General features: G+C 43.1%; 1 protein-coding gene across 6 annotated transcripts in view; it reads left to right on the top strand.

Annotated features, from left to right (window-relative positions):
- The window catches only part of LOC118441359 (dystrophin, isoforms A/C/F/G/H), a 223015-nt gene that overhangs the window by 100973 nt on the left and 104049 nt on the right, over positions 1 to 17993 (top strand). The window lies entirely within an intron of this gene.

Below are 17993 nucleotides of genomic sequence, written 5' to 3'. Positions count from 1 at the left end.
TAATTTTGCCCGTTTAATATCACGTACTACGAACGTGTAAGAGAAAAGAGAAGAGCGGGGAATATCTTTTATCGTTTGTCTTTGAAGCTAACGAGATGAGACGAGTATTGTAAGACTTAATACCCCTCCCCCCGGGTCATGTGCATTTTTGAGGGGCCGCGCGCATGCCGTTGGTGGTTACAAAGAATCGCTTGTTTTCTTTCGACGGATGCGCGTGTGCACGTGCACGCGGATGATTCTTGTCGAGGGACAGCCGAAAGATCCAGTGAATCTCGAGTAGACATCGGAGAGCGACTATACAAATATATTTATATTATATTATATTTCGTAAAAGGCGAAAGAATGTAAGGGTTATCCTATAAGACACGATTCGCATTTCATTGAGTCGTATCGAGAAACGAAGTAGTTTCGTTCCCGCCACTTTATCGCCCTCTCTCTCTCTCTCTCTCTCTCTCTCTCTCGTCTTTTTTCTCTCTGGAGTACCAAGCACGGCTTCAAATTTAATTGAGGAGGATTTCGCGAAAAGAAGCGAGCCCGGATGTATCATTAAAGCGAGCGTCTCTCTTTCTTTCTCATCCTTTGCTTTCCCTTCTCTTTCCTTCCTTCCTTCCTTCCTTCCTTCCTTGTCATCTCTACCCCTTAACTCGGTAACCCATATTTCACGGGAGCACTTACTTCGGCCATTCTTCCTTCACAAAGCCACTCGTTCCGCACAAAAATACTCGGACGAGGTCGACAGAGCCCAGGGCACTCTTAACTTTACGAAGAATCGCGGCGGCGTAACGCTCTTCCTATACGATCTATTTTCTTTTCTTTTCTTATTTATTTAATTATCTTTCTTTGTTTTTTTTTCATCCTTGGCTACTCATAAGATTTGTCGTTCGAGTGCGTAAGAAATGTATGTATACTTACATATTTAGACCGTAGAAATAAAATTTCTATTCTTTCGCGTTCACGGACTTTTTTATTCTTCTAATCGCACAAAAGAAGGGTCAAAAGACGCGAATTCTCGGGAACAAAAGTTTCGGCTTTCGTATGCTCCGGCTTCTCTTTTATCCAACGCGACAATAATACATGATTCTTTGTTATTCTAGGAAAAGAAGGTACCTCCGGAAGGAGGTACCGGCGGCGGCATTCTAACGCGCGATCAACGACGAATGCCTTCCCTTTTTTCCCGTTTCGTTATCCTCGAAACTCGAGAAGAAACTGTTCCGCCGTTTGAATAATTAGTAATATTTTACTTAAAAGGATGATCTTGTGCGGAGATATGAGCGCGCGAGAGAGAGAAAGCGATCAAAAGTAGCTACGATCACAAACGCGGCACAGAGATGTAGAACGCGCTGGGGGCGTAGGTGAACTCGTGGCGAACAACTTGCATGTTGCCGGCGGGCAAATGCACCGTACTACTATCCACGGCTTACCGGCCTTAATCCTAGAACCGAACTTTCAACGAAATGGACGCTCTCGTTTCTTCCGTCTCGTGGCTATTCCGACCGTCCGACTCGACGGAATATCGAAGCTTAGAAACTGCCCGTCGATTCGCAACCTCGTAAAGAGAGCCCTAGCCACCAATACCCGTAACGTTCTTCCTTCCTCATTTCGTCTATCTTTGCGGTTTCGAGGAATCCGCTAATGAACCCATTGCGGTGGAAGGATCAATGTTTACTTCCCTAATTTCCGTCGTCGATATTCCTTCGTCGCATTGACATTCGTTTAATTTCTCTTCACCGTTCCGCTCTCGACTGATTTCTATTAAATTTAAATTATGCATTATTTTATCTCTGTGGATTCTAACGAAGGAGATTCTAATCGTCCGTCAACGATCGATACGACGAGCGTTCCACGGGCGTTATATCAAACTAGACTTTCGAAATATTAACGATTGGGACGAAATAAATTGTACTTTATAATTTATGTTTATTACGTATTTAGTCCGTAGGATCTTTGGAGGAACACACACCGTCGTCGCACCGACCGAGCTCGTATAGCCGACGATCGAAAACCGCAAACCGTTAGAGCAAGGTAGTCGGCAGTCATGCGAGCTCGTCTAGATGGATTACAACGTTACCCTGTTTCGTACAAGCTCGGCATACCGTTTTAATCCTTCCTGTCCCTTAACCATCGTCGAATACCTCGCGTCGAATACTTCGACGTATACAACGACGACGACGACGACGACGAAGACCTTTTATCCATCTATCCTCTTTCCGATAAATTTTACACGTCTTACCTTTATTTTTCAGAATTTTCTCGCTTTTATAGAATCGAGCCTATCCATTGTTTCCCTTTAACCGTACCTACACATAGGCACTATTATTTATCTTACTTGCATCAACGAAGTCCTCAGCGTCCTAACTCGCCGTGATCTCGTTCGATCCAACTACGGTTGATAGATTAATCGAATAAATCTCAACGTAGGTGTACCAACGAAGATGATACGTTGATTCCATTTGTATAGATTATACCAACGATATATATTATCGAACTCCCGTACGTCATTAACGAGCAACGCGCAGGGACTTGTGCGCATCCTGTAATAATTCCTCTCTCTACGTTGATTATACCCGATACGTCTCATCTATGCATTCGATTCTCGTCGAACCTAATTGCAAATCTACGTATTCACTGATTTTATTGAATTAATAAATTTACCAAATCGTACCGTTTCTCCTTTTACTTTTTCCTTCTGAATCCTTTTCGATTGAGGCAAAAAAAATTTCGTTAACGGCTGAATAATTCGCCTTCTTTCATTCCTTTCCCGAATATTTATTTCACGTCGAATATTATATATAGGAGAACTTCGCGAGTAACCGAGAGTAAATCGAGGGCGAGTTACGTCGGGGTGCATTAATATTTTCATACTCAGCCGTATCGTGGGAAAGAAAAAGGAATGAAGAAAGGCAAACTAAGATACGAGGTTGAATTTTATTTTTCTCAGGCGCGTATTTAGAAGGTTCTTTTTCATCGTTTCGCGTGGAAACTCCTCGCGGTTGCTTTTACGCCGTCTAAGAGGCGTCGTTGATTACAGCGGCGAAGGGTCAGAATTTTATTTAAACATTTCAAGCTCCCACAGCCGCCTCACCCTTTCAAGATGAGAGGAAACAGTGCGCACGGTCTACTTTATATTATTCAACGCAGCGCCATCGACGGTTTGTATTTTTCTGCCGAATATAAATCCGTCGGTGGCGGTAATCGTTAAATAGAAAATGTCACCCACCGTCCGAAAATTCTACGGGACGTAGGTATCGATTATTCAAACGCAACGCGGACGAATTTGCAATGCGAGGTGAGATGTAGAACCGTAGAATCGACTATGGCGAATCAATATCTCAAAGTAAAATAAAATCGTTCTTGAAAGAAGCTAAAATAAATTAGTTTTCTCCGTATTTCTGTAATTTATACAATGTAGATTATTCTCCAAGGAAAATTTGTATTTTCCATATCGAGAGCGGTCTAGAGAGCGATATTCGTTACGGTAGCAGACCCGAGAGTACGGCCTTAACATAAATACATAAACGTCCAGCCAGTCTGGAGACTGGGCTCGTCATCGACCTGTAGTCACAGTCATCACCTCGGGAGCTCTATATACCCAAATCGGGAATACAAGGATGACGGTCGACGCTGTTGTTGCCGTACGCGTTACCTACTGCCAAACCATCAGGAACGGGTGCGCGAGAGGATTAGCAAGGCGAGAGAGAAGGCGAATAGAGTGTGTATATGGAGAGAGAGAGAGAGAGAGAAAGAGAGAGACATCCATATCAAATGTGGACGAATGGGAAGCAGCAACGCAACGACATGTTGCTGCTGCCGATTGATGCCCTCGTAGAGCGTTTCGCGAATAATCTCGTCTCTTTTTTCTTTTTTTTTTTTTTTTTTTATTTCCGCGTTTATCGAGCTCGAAACTTTTCTCTTCCGAACTCTCCATTGAATCGAATTCAAAACATAGTTGGAAAGGAATCTCAAGAAAAATCGATTAAACGCTCTCGCGTGATTTCCATTGGCTACGGAGTTAACACTTTCTTTCTTTCGACACAGTTTTTCTTTTCCCTTTCTTTCTTCCTTTTACTTTCCCCCTTTTTTCTTTTCTCTCTTCCTTTTTTTTCTTTTTTTTCTTTCTTTTTCTTTTTTCTTTTTTTCTTTTTTTTTTTTTTTTTTTTTTATCTAGAAAACAGTTCGTTTGGAAAGTTTGCCAAGTTCGTTTACCATGGATTCTTGTATCACAAAATGTATCATAGAAACGCCGTTAGAGGGAGAGAGGTGGTGGGAGTATTGTTACGAGGAGAGAACGACCGCGCGGAATGTCGTCTTGGTAGTGAACGCCAGGGGTTGCATAGAAGGTGCGGGCGCGGGGTGGGAGACGAGGAGGAGAGGGCGCAGAGAGGTACCGGTGGTCTTGGGGGATGGTAGTGGAGGGAGGTGAATGCGCGAGTGAGAGTGGGAGAAGGAAAGAGGAGGAGGCATCGTTCGCGAGAACGGAGTAGTCGGTGCGCGGAGCGCAGGCGTGCGCCTCCTCGCGGCTCGAATCCCGCCGTATTCCAAAGAGGAACACGCCACTCCGCCCCCGGCACGGCAGCCACGCGTCACTCTCACCCGACTGACCTCCTGTCCCTAACTTGCTCCTTCGATTCCTCGCGACGTGTGCCCTGTGCCGTGAGTCAGTCGGCGAGCTAACCGACGTGCACGTCGACCTCGAGCTAGGACAGGAATCTCTCTCTCTCTCTCTCTCTCTCTCTCTCTCTCTCCCTCCCTCCCTTTCTCCCTCTTCCTCTTTCAAGCGCGCGCGCGGACGCGCGCGCGCTCGACGAGTCCTCCTCGTGAGTGTTCCATCTCTCGAGACTCGACTCGAGATGCCGGCTACGATCAAATCGAAGAAGAAGAAGAAAACGGGAAAACTCGAGTCGCACGATCTGAAGGGACAGCTTCGCATCTACTTGGGTCGTCGTTCGCGAGGAAAGATCAACGATTGAATTGTTTCGAACTCGGTTAGGGACGCCCTACCGATCTGCCATTGCTTTATATGATTTGGAAGGTCATCTTGAAGAGAGGAAACATGAGGATGGAGAATAGAACGGTGGAACGTTGGAAAAAGAAGACCAATGAACTCCGACTCACCAATTTGGACTCGCTATGAGCAAAATCCTCTACAAGAGTTTCAACGGAGAGTCCTAGAAGTAACGCGATAATGAGATAGAAAGGAATTGTGTGACTCAATAGACTCTTCGTTCGCGCTTGACAGGCCATCCGTCTTCGTTCTCTCTTACTTTGTTTTCTTTTTTTTTCTTTTTTTCATCTCCCAGAGGACGAGAGAGAGAGAGAGAGAGAGAGAGAAAGGGAGGGAGAGAGAGAGAGAAAGAGAGAGAAACAACCGATCGACTGAGCAGTGGAGAATCGTAAACAGTGCGTGTTTCAAAGAATTTATATGGTTTGTCGTGTTCGGTGATCGACTTTTGTCGAGGTATCAAGGTTATTTATATTTTTGTTTCTTTTATCTTTCGTATTAATCGCAGATAGAACGGCTAGTGTTACGCGTTAGAGAAGCGTATTAAGCGGTAGATTAAAGCTGACGTTCGAACGACAGTACGGCGTGAATCGTCTATCGGCCACGTGCCAAGATAGAAAACTCGTAGACTTCGCCTCGCGTCCGGCACTTTTCTCTCTCTTTCTCTTACTCTCAATTCTTCTCTATCTCTTTTCGATGCGATTAATGTAACGATCGAAAACAAGGGCCTTCCGTTGTTACGCGTACATCGACGAGACACGTTATTGTTCTCTTATTCTAACGAAGAAAATATTTAATAAATTTAGTTAATAAACGTTGTTGAGGTTAGTGAAATCAAATTTATCTCTAGTAATCTTGCAAATTTACGAAGAAAGAAGAAACGGACGACTAGTTTTTTCGACTAGTAAAGTATAGATTATATATATATATATATATATATACACACATGCATGTATATATATATATATATATGCATACATATATATACACAAATAAAAGTGTTATTTACAGTTTAATGTTGAATATTCGACGCACGTTACTAGTCAAGGATCGTATTCCATTGTTATCGTATTCATCTTGGTATATGCGAGAAAGAAGAGTTTTATCGAGTGCCTGATAAAAAGAACTCGTGATGAGTAGTAAATAAAAGAGATAGAACGTTCGTCGAAGTAAAGTATAGAAGAAACGACGTAGATAAAAACGGTAAAGTGGCCGCGAACGTATCGATCTTAAACAAGTGCAACATGTCCCGAAATATCGCGATAAGTACAGCGACAAGTACGACGAGAATGTAAGGATCTGCGCACGTCGAGTGGCATCGTGAAATACGCGATTAAACATAGTCAACTACGTTTCCTCTCTAATCGGAGATTCGTTTCGTCCTTGTTTTCAATGATGCGCGCCTGCGAAAGAGACAACTGATAAAACTCGATCGACCGATCGAGAGGCGAGAGAGAGGGGTGGGAGGGGGAGGGAGTTTGGACGTCGATCGAATGGATCGGACGTGCCGGCTTCGGAGGATCACGAAGTCGGGTACCTAATCCAAATGGGCGAACCGAAACCCGCTTCGTCTCCGCAGCCCAACGGCGGAGTAAAGCAAAAGCCGACGAGCCTCAATCTAGCACCCGGTCCAACTTTCTATCGGAACGTTAATGGACGAGCAAGCCTGAATGATCGTCATCTACAGCACGTTACCGCTATCATCGGCGGTGGACACACGGCACGCGTTGGGAAACCCGTCTCACCGAGTCCCATTCTCGTTAATAACGAGCCCGGTGCTGGGGATACGTCATCGAGTACCAATCAGCAATTATCAACGAGTCTACACTCGACAGGAGTATTGCTCCCAGCTTGGACTCTCTCTTCGGAACTTGAAAATTTCTTGGAGCCCCCGCCCCCACCTGCTCCATCACACCCTGCGATACCGACCAGAACGAACTCACTCGGTGAGCAACAGTCGCAACAACAACAGCAGCAACAACAACAACAACAACAACAACAACAACAACAACAACAACAGCAGCAGCAGCAGCAGCAGCAACACAACAATCTACAATCATCCGCAATCAGTCAGCTGTCCCGTAGCCCGAGTCACAATGGTCACGGATTCCCCCTCTACACTCCACCAGCTCCAATACCAGCATCCGGGGCAAATAAAATTCGCTCTACTCCCAACGGATTACCACAGGCAACAGCACCGAGACGTCCTCATAGTATTGCCGCTCCACCATACCATCACGGAGTCGCCTCTCTCCACCAGTCATACGGTCAGCTCCCTTCTAGAACAACATCGTCGACATTATCATCATCATCATCATCATCATCATCATCATCATCATCATCAACGTCATCATCAACAGCAGGAACAACAGCAACCGCAACAGCAACAGATACATCTTGGGCAACGATCGGTTCAACAAACCCATCATCAACAAACGGTCTATCCGGGATGGTACAACGGCGTGCCCATTCGGTCGCCGGTACTCCAGTATCTTTATCCACCGGTTGCAACGACGACAATGACGGTGGCAGCAGCCTCGCAGCTCAGCAGGACTCAAGAAGCAACGGGTCAACAACGCTCGTTAATAAGAACGGCATCGCCGTGGTATCCTCGAGTCGCAGCGCTATACCACCCCAATCATTGTGGAACGGTCAACTTCAACAGCCCGTACCAAGGCGGCCACACAGCATCGCCTCCACACCCGTTACAGGTTCAACAGGCACGCCTGTTTCATCTTCAGCAATTACACCAGCCGGCTTGTCCTCAGCCACTCGTATACCAGGCGAGCTCATACAATGGGGTTCCTCAGGGATGGTGTTGCATCAACCCATACCTCGCAGGGCGTATCCCTCGACCCTTCCACATCCACAACCACCAACGCCCACGACACAAGGGCCCGGCTTGAGCGTTCTCACCAATCCTGGAAATTCAAACACTTGGACACCTGGTGCTGGACTTCGCGCCAGACCCCATAGTATAGCTTCCACTCCACAGGGTGCACCGATTCCACCTGCCTCACCCTCCGATTCCGGCTATAGATCTTTACCCTCGGCTTCGAGTGATTATCAAATATTGAAATCCCCGTCGCGATCTCAACAACGTAACAAATCGACTCAACAGCAGCAGCAGCAGCAGCAACAACAGCAGCAACAACAACAACAACAACAACAACAACAACAGAGTGCCGTCAGGCGTCTCTCTCTTCCATCTGCCCAAACTCTTCTTCGTACCACCGCACCAAGACCGAGTCCAACTTTCCACGGCCTTCCATTTCGACCATTTACCTGCGGAGTTTCGCCTAACGGTAATCCAATTTTCTTGGGATGCACTCATCTACATGGTGGTGGGTCAGGCAGCGGTTCGGTCAGCGGCTCCGGCAGCGGCTTCACCAGCGGCAGCACTGGTACGAGAGCGTCCACGCCAGCCACCAGTCCAGCCACGCCTCTCACCACGTCGCAAGCGATACAACAGCTCCTGGCACAACCACGGAACGGCTTCAAAATCGTCGACGACAAGGTATCGCTCTTCATCGAGATCCTCGACACGCAAGAACGATTCGCTAAGGTCAGTGGTAAAGGTCCACGGCTTTGACGAGCCGCTTTTAACGAGCGCAAATCGCTCTATACGACGATGATATCTCTTGCTGATCTTATTAACGAGGAAACTTTTCGAAGCTTTCTTTCTTTCTTTCTTTCTTTCTTTCTTTCTTTCTTTCTTTCTTTCTTTCTATTTTTTCGTTTTACTGTTTTTACATAGACAATTAAATGAAAATATCGCTAGAGATATTTAATCAATGGCCATGTATATTCGAATTTCAAAGGCCAAGACATCTCTTTCTTTGGCAACAAGTAAAACGATTAAGGCATTTCAAGCGTTGAGAATAGAAATATTCGCTAGCTCGATACGATGACATCCACCGAACGAAATATAACGCTGTTTTCCCTTTTTTCCTTTTTCCCCTCCCCCTTTATCTTTTTCTTTTATTTTTGTTAAGCAGTACGGAACCATACCTCGTACCAGTACATCTCGATGTTCTCTTCTTCGCCGTGTTCGTAGCTCGGCAGACGAGTTATTTTTGATCGTTTAAAAATATTGCCTCGGATAAATCAAAGGGCGACTATCGTGACGCCTCGGTGCTGGCTTGTATCGACTATCGATACGCAACTTGGACGGCTCTCGAGACTCGCACACGTGCACGCCAGTATCACGAGCATGAATTTTATCGTGCTTCCGAATATAAATTATCTATTAAAGGAGAGAAAGAGATTAAAGCGTCGGCTATGCGAGGGCGAGCGTCGGGCCCTTATCGAATTCGAGACTCGTTCGACTACGGGCTAACTTACTTTCATCCTTTAGCTCTGTAACGCAGCGTAAGACGAGAAATAATCCTATCTAGGGGTAACCACCCCCTATGACTCGGTCTCAACTTCGATGGCGAGTCATACATAAATCTGGAGATTTTGAAAAATAAATGAGACAGGGCCCTGGTAGCTCTATTTTTACGCTCAATCGATGGGGATCGATCTGCCAATCGATCCTTACCGCATCTCCGAAAGTCTTGCGGAGAAGCCGAGCTAAGTTAATGGAACTCGTTTCGAAAGTTCCTATAATAAATAACCTATAAAAATAGCTTAGTAGGTATAATAAAAATTGTTAGAAAACGGGAATTTGCTGTTCTTCTCGTGATAGCTTATATATTTCGACGTTGGCCATCTTTTGAGATACTACCAGCTGCGGAATAAAGGACGGAAACTCTCGTAGCAACAAAAGTTTCGTGCAGATGTACCGACACTTTTGCCTGGAACGACTGTACGACTGTGTGTCATACACACACAATGCATAACAAATGAAATAGTCGATGCAAAAACTTAGTTTCGAATCTAGCACGGTTGCGAGCAAGGAGGAACATGCTCGATTATCGTTCTTTTCTTTTCTTTTTTTCCCTTTTCCTTTCCTATTTTTCATACATTGCATCTATATTCCAATTAAGAATTTTATATATTCACCGGTAATTCTACAGGTAGGGTCGATTTATAGAGAATATTTTATCTACCTTTGTAGAATCTTAAAAAAATTCAAGACGAACCTTAACTCATATTTCGCATTCACGCAAACTACGACTATTGTATATTTTGCGAAACAAATTGCCGACCATTTGTCGACTAAGAGTACCCACGCTTTCTCCGAGAATATGCTTTCTCGTGCTTTTTCACGACGCAAGGAAAAGCCTCATGCGTCCCTTCCATCCTTTGCAAATAATTTTGTAGATTACACTTTCGTAGCATCTTCGTCGCTCCCGTTCGGTCGTTTAAACGCTTTTAAAAGGATATCTCGCCGAGAAAGAGGGAAGCAGAGAGAGAGAGAGAGAGAGAGAGAGAGAGAAAGAGCAGGCCGCTTGCAAAAGGACCTGGAAAGACTTACACGAGTTTACCCGATTTCTTCTTCTTCTCCTTCGTTGCTTCTCTTTTTTTGTTTCTCTTTTCGCACTCTTCTTTGCATCCTGCTTTCTTTTGGAAAGAGGGATGCAGAAAGAGTTATAATGAGATTGTGCAGTTTGTCCGAAGCTCGGTTCCTCTTGCGATGATGTCGACGAAAAGAAAAACAAGTCGTTTCTTTTCCTTGAAAAATATATTTCCGCTTCGAGACACGAAACGTGAGACACTCTTTACGCTCTCTCAGTAAAACCTTTCACGCGACCGTCTTATGCTACCAAGACGCAATCCTTTTTTATTATCTCCGAGTTTCTGTCCAAGTCTGCTAGACTACTATGTATAAGTATTAAAATAGTAAACTTCAATTCGCGAATCTTTGATAAATAAATTGTTTTCTAAATACTCTTTTGTTCGATTTTGAATCGATTAATGTAAAGTCGTATCTATCTCTATGATTTTATTTTGATCTAATCGGAATTATCGTCATCGAGCATTATTAAAATTTATTAAAATCGCGTCTATGCGGTTTGAAATGAGAGGAAAGTATGCTTAGGAAAATTCTAATTCACCTGCAATCTAGAGAGGCAGTTTTTTCAGCCGCAACGAAAGTGCAACGAGCGTGAGTCATGAAGTATTAAGTACCGCGAAAATTAGTGGTAAAAGGAAGATTAAATTCTAAGCTCCGGCTAGACTGCTTTCTGTCTTTTGCTCACCCGACGTTCCCATTGCTCATAGCTCGCGTTTGCTAGCCACTTAGAAGTACTCTAATAGTAGTATATCCCTAAGTCAATTCGTCGTTTCAAAGAACGATGATAGATGCTAGAAGCTTTTGCTAAGATTCTCTCTCTCTCTCTCCCTTTCTCTCTCTCTCTCTCTCTCTCTTGATTATCGTAGAATGTAGCGACATCTCTAGTGTGCGACCACGACTCTAGAACGAGTCAACCAGACAGAGTAGACACGTTTGAATGTCCTGAAGCTACCGAATAGGATATTAGTTCTCAAGCTGGTATATAAGCCTAATGGAAGCCTTAATATCGTGCTTCAAAGCGCGAAAGACAGGACTTTCAGCTTACGATCCACAAGAGAAAAAAAATACTGTGGTGCTTTGCAAACCTCGAATGCAGATGTAAACCAGATTTAGATTTTGGTTGGAGGAAATCAGAGAGAGGGAGAGAGAAGGAAGAGACCCAAATGTTTTTTGTCAGGATGCGCGTGGTGTACCCGTGGTCACAATGAATAAATAATGAAATGACGTGTCTCGTGAATCTCTATGCGATTCTGTCTCTCTCCCTCTCTCTCTCTCTCTCTCTCTTAATAATCTCTCGTTCCCACGTAATAGGTTTCAAAGAATTTAGTTTAGTTCGTTTTTCGTGTCTTATTGCGTAGGTGTTGTGCAAGTGAGAACGTTAATATTCTTTGATATAAATTATTTTTCATTCTCCGAAGGAAAAGATTTATTTTCGATTTTTTATTCAAATTCTCAGCGATATCGGAGTAAGTGCTCGATATATATGCTCGATAGTTTTACGCGAGCGTAAAACTCGTGCGAGATTTCAATGGAAATATTTCCTTCGCGAGGATGCTCGATAACTGTTTACATCGATTCGAATTTTTGTACAAGTTTTGGGAAAATTTGGAAGGTTCGATTTCCCATAATTGGCAAGGCAGATGACCGAGAGGAGAGAAAGTTTGGGGTAGCAACGATGCTGGCTAGTTCGAAACAACACACACTGGTTGATTGTGCTACACTATCGAATACAGAATCATATTTGCCAGGCTGATGGAAATTCCGTGAAAATTTCTATCGTCATGGGATCGAACTGAAACCAAGTGAGAAAAGCTGCTTCTTTTCCATGTTAAAAATTTATTGCGAAACAGCCAATTTTAGTCATTAAAACTTTCCAATATCTTTCTTCGTGCATGCATAACGACATAACGACGTTGCATACACTTTTCTTTGTCGCCGAATTTAATCTTCCTTTTTCTTTTCCTTTTGGAAGAGTAAAAACGATCTAATGAAGCAAAGGAATTGGAAAATCTAACGACGGTGCTGGTCATTCGCGTTGCATTAAAATTCGCGTTTTTTTTTCTTTTTTTTTTTTATATATATCCAGTAAAGAGATAGTATTGACACAGTTAACTCTACGTGATCGATACGAGGTCATTTATTTATGAACTCTCTTAGAATCATGATACTTAATAATTCGACTTATTTATACAAAGGTTAAGAGAAGACCGATTCGTCGATTAAAAGATTCGCAACGTTCTAATGTAAATGAAAGAAAATAGCTACCGTGAAAGTAAGACTAGGTATAGATGCTGGGAAGGAAGTCTCCCGTTGAATTCAATAAACGAACGTCTACGAATAAACAGACGGAAAGGAAATTAGCAGTCGTGACCAGCTGATGCGCGCCGCATCTCGGAAATAGTGTTTCGCGAAAAATATATGATCGCTTAGACGATTCCCTTAAGATCTTTATATTCTTTCGCCATTAATATCATCGAGAACTCTTATCTGATTTTTTTCTTTAGAAATCTTTCCGGAAAAGAAATTATCGTGCTGATGATTATCGTGCGGGGTTAAACGTCCTATCTCAAAAGTTAAATTTAATAGTCTGGTAGAGAAAGGGAGGAGACTATACGACCGAGAGTACTACGAGGACGAAATGGTGTTCGAATTGATCTTCCAGAATGGAAGGAGGAGAAGGACGATCGAGACTCGGAGGTGTAGTAGTTCTGAAACACCCGGTTGTTTCCTCGCGTAAACATCGTGGCCGTTGAATCTCATTGAAAGACCGCCTTGAGTAGAGAACGCTGTTTCGAACAGCCGGTGCGTTGTGGGTATCGACCGATCGATAGAAGACGATCCTCCTCCTCCATCGTCAGTTGGCTGGGTGCTTGTCTCTTCCTCTCTTCGCACAATGTAGGAGAAGCTTCTCCTCTCTGTAAGGATGTCGTCGCATACGAGAAAGCTTTTGAAAGGTGGCTCGCTGCTAACTTTATAGTTTATGCGTGTGTCTCTCTTATTCGGACAAGATGTTTGAGAACTAAGCCAATATACGCCGAGTTAAACTCGTGCGAGCAAGTTTTTGATAAAAGCTAATGCGTTGCTTCGTTGTCAGAGAGCTATTCACGAGTTCTCTCTCTCTCTCTCTCTCTCTCTCTCTCTCTCTCTCTCTCTCTTTCTCTCTCTTGCTATTCGGTCTTTACCGATCTTGTAGCTCGCTGCAGTTGAAATTTATTCGCGAAGCTACCGTATGGGACGATGGATTTCATCTTGCGAAGAAGCGAAACCGTCCGAAAGAAAATGAAACCTCTCTTTTTTTCCCTTCCTCCGCCTCTCTCTCTCTCTCTCTCTCTCCTTCTCTCTCTCGAAACAACTTCTTAAAGTCGCCGTGCCGACGTCCAAACTTTAGACACATTTTACCCCGAGACTTCTCCTTTCCTTTTAGAACCTATACCTCTTCTCGTTGTCCTATTAGCTCCAACTTTTACGATACGACGCTATATCATTCACTGTGTTACCGTCAACCGGGAAACCTTACGCTTTCGTTTATTCAAATTTAGTCGATTCGAATCGAGATCCACCATCGGTCCTCTTCCCAGCAAATGTATTTATCGAGTAAATAATTGGGACTTTAATTATTCTAAAAGATAAGTTATACGATTGTCTTGCCGTGGAATAAGTTTTTTCCGTGTGCGTAAATGGAAAAAGATTAATCAGGATAACCGCGCGCGGACGGCTTTAGTCATCGATTATAAAATAAATTTTCATCGTGTTCTTTCTCCTTTTTTTTTTTTTTTTTTTTTTTATTTTTCTTTTTACTAACCCAACATATTTTGGCCGTTTACATAAAAACGTACGCAGTAGATTCCAGAAGTTATCTCGCTCGTGATTTGTGTGACTGTAACGGAATGCAGATTTATGATTGTATATCCGTAGCGTTAGACAAAACCGCGTCGTTTATTAGACCGTACCATCGTGGTATGTAAACAATTAAGTCTTATGATAATTGGGGCGCATTTTAATTAAATTGATAATTACATTGTGATGCCCTCGCGATGGACCAAATAAACGGAAGAAGAGACGAACGCAAAGCACTACCAATTGCGTTCGTTGAGAGGAACATTCTTTTGTCGAGAAACATTTCGATGAACTCTTATCGAGGCCCTTCTTTTTATTTATTATCGTCGCGTTACTGCGTAATAATCCATAGTAATGAATGAATAAAAATGCCTAGCAAGATTCTCAAGATCGAAATCGAAATGAGGCGAATTAGCTGGCTTCATCGGTGGATACTTAATGGTTCGACGAGAGCGTAGAATCGAACGTAAATACGTTAAAAATGCTTTCGTTACCGCAAACTTTTCGTCCCCGAAAAAAATAGCTGTCCCGCATTAGTCCCCCCGTACCTTCATGAATTTTATCCGCTCGTAAAACAATTACGCAAGCTCGGTATGCCTCGGTTTAATTCCAGTCCATTGTCGTCGAGAGTCGAGTGAAAAATGAAAGCTTCCCTATCCGGCGTCTTTTATATTTGTTAACTCGTTCTTTCTTCTCGCGTACTCTCGTCTCTCTTTCTTTTCTCATTGATTTTGTAACCAAGCGGATTCTGCGATCGAGCATGTGTGAGAACGTATTCTCTTTCTCGCCTCGCAAGTACAAATTAACAATTAGATCAATTCGCACGATCGCTATTGTTTCATTGATCCTTGTTATTTCAAAGGTAAAAGTCGCATAAAATCTAAAGCGAGAATTTAAAAATGGCTATATAAAGTAAAGTTTATTCGGTAGTGGTCGACGGACGATCCAGTACTCTATCATCTAGTTATAAAAATATTCTCGAAGCGCCGACGTTGCACGCTCGAACGATATCGTCAGCGATTGAGCCAGGTATACCGTCTTAAAGTCGCACGGATTTTCGCCTTCCACGCTATCCTAGGATAGCCTTATTCGCAGGAAAAGTCTTCCGAGGGAACTCGCGCTATCCTGCGGATTTTGTCCGCTCGTAAAATGATTATGCAAAACGTAGCGTCGCTCACATCGAGGACGAGCGTAAGCGAAGGGTGCTTTAATTTGGAGGCATTGTCGAGAGAGGGTGGTAGCTGGTGGTATGGGAAGTTGCTCCCGAGCGAAAATTAAAAGCTTATCTCGCCTGGTCCTTTCCTAGAAAGCCTTCACCCTGCTCCTACCGCTTTCTACCGCTTGTTTCTCTCTCACACACACACACACACACACTCTAGCTGTCTATCTTTCTTGCTCGTGCCAAGCTCGAGGCATTGTCTACCAGAGGAATTATTATCAACAACGTCGGAGTACACTGCCACCGACTTTGCAGTAATAGTAATTGTTTGAACGTTGATTCCGGGCCATTGTTTGCTCGTCACGTCTCTTCTTTCCTCTCTTGTCATCGAACTTCTTTTCTCTCCTACGTTTCTTTGTTTCATTCAATTTCTATTCGATTCAGGACGAAAATGAAATTTAATGTAACAAGACGTAAGTCGTTAATAAGACTTAAGCATATCTATATCGTCGATCGGACATGTATATGTACGCGTACATATACATATCCAAGTATTATCCGTAATTAAACGTCAATAACTTCATTACCACGAATGACAACAAGAGGACGTAATATTCATTCGAGGCTCGAAGCTACGACGAACGTGTATCTCTATTCTCTTTGGTATCGTAAATTTTGTCAGATCGTCGCGAAATATCGTGGCGATGTCTCTCTTGAAGCTTACACTTTTTCACCGTTCTCTCGGCGCTCCATCCAATTCGATCCATTTTTTATTCTTTGCTTCTCCGTCGTAAATCATATTTGGTCTCGCTCTTACGAATGCGATATTGATACGAAGAAAAAAGAAAAGTTACGAACTTTATTTTATTAATTTTTTTTTCTCTTCGATCTCCATGGGCAGCCTCCGTTTCAGGCATCGAGAATCGATTAATACGATAACCGTGCGTTCATCCGACGTTCTCTACGACACTCGAGACCATACGACGTATGTGTAACTCCTGCAAACGAGAAACTTTCGGGGAAACTTTCTCACTCGTCCTTGATTAATTATTAGGCGTTAATTATGAGGTACGTCTAAAGTAGCGCAGAGTAATGACTTCACGGACATACGTATAATATACGCGTACACGCACGGGAGAAGAACGTGCATAACGTGGAAACAAAGTGCAGTAATAAGGGCTATGCTGCTGAAGATTAGAACTGGTTGAGGGAGAGAGAGAGGGAGAGAGAGAGAGAGAGAGAGAGAGAGAGAGAGAGAGAGAGAGAGAGAAGTAGGTTCTCACCGCACTTACGTAGTTATATGCTCGCGGTCAAAGGGTACGTTTAATATGAATTGCGTATTAATAACGAACTAACTAGGTGCGAGAACGCCGTTGGTTATTATTATTTATCAAGGTGATTAATTCTAGCCGCTGTTGCGGTCTACCATATCTATGCGTTCTACCTAACTCGATCGTTTCGCTTCACTGTTTATTGTTTTTTTATTTTTAAAAATTTTTTCCTCCTTTCTTTTTATCCGTTCGAATACAATTTCTTATGTAAATCGTGTAATTTTTCAACGAATTAATCAACGAGTTAACGATGAAATCCAAAAAAAATTTTCGTAGATTGATTTTGCACGTTCAAACAATCCTTTGAATAAAATACCTCAAAGCACCTTACTCTTTTCATTGGTTTTAGAACGTGACTCAGCTTTTCATAAGAGAGATAACCGAGGAAAAAGAAAAAAATCATCGCAAAATGTTATATAGCAAAATCCGTCCGTTTATCTTTTTCCTCTCTTTCCATTTCTGCATCGCGAACGTCGTCTCGTTGCTTCGTGCAAAAGATCCTTTCTCTCCCTCTCTCTTAAATAACGGTTATCGATAGCGTTAATGGCACTGCTCCATCGTTTTTCCGCGTTTCAGATAATGGCAGGAAAAAGGTGGCTTCGTGCTGCGTCCAAGACCGCAACGTAGTGAAAAATTATCGATACATCGAATCGAAGCGATATAACTCTCCGAGTCCCATAGGGACTTTTCCCAACTTTGATTCTTCCCAAAGCGTTCTTTCGCAACAAATTTTAACGCGATCTCTCTGACATTGCCAACGATTTTTCATCGTTTTCGTCGAACAGCCACGATAGTCTGGTTCGTAGAAGAACAACCCTTGGACCGTCTCTATTTCCCCCTTTATCCTCCTAATTATCGTTGTTATTATTAAAGTCATTAAAGCGTTGGACTCTGGTCGGATATAATTAGATATCGCGAGCGAGGTCAGCGCGAGTTATTGTAACTCAGGAGCTAGGAATTTCAGCCATTTCCGATTTTTCCCTTACCGCACGTACGATAATAACATTGTCTTTTCTTCTAACCGAACTAACTCGAATTCGTCGGTAGGATCTCTAAAGAAAAGAGATATAAGAGAGGATAAGAGACGACGACCTTCTTTCGAGATGGTCTAATTAATATCGCGCAACAAATTCGATGAAAATACCATTGTATTTTCGTTCGCGTTCTTTCAAATCGTAGTGGATTTCACGTTCGTACGAGTAGGAG

This window comes from Vespa mandarinia, chromosome 11 (genome assembly GCF_050613455.1).
Source record: "Vespa mandarinia isolate Hongniang chromosome 11, ASM5061345v1, whole genome shotgun sequence".
Taxonomy (NCBI): Eukaryota; Metazoa; Arthropoda; class Insecta; order Hymenoptera; family Vespidae; genus Vespa; species Vespa mandarinia.
This window is presented reverse-complemented; position numbering and strand designations above follow the sequence as displayed.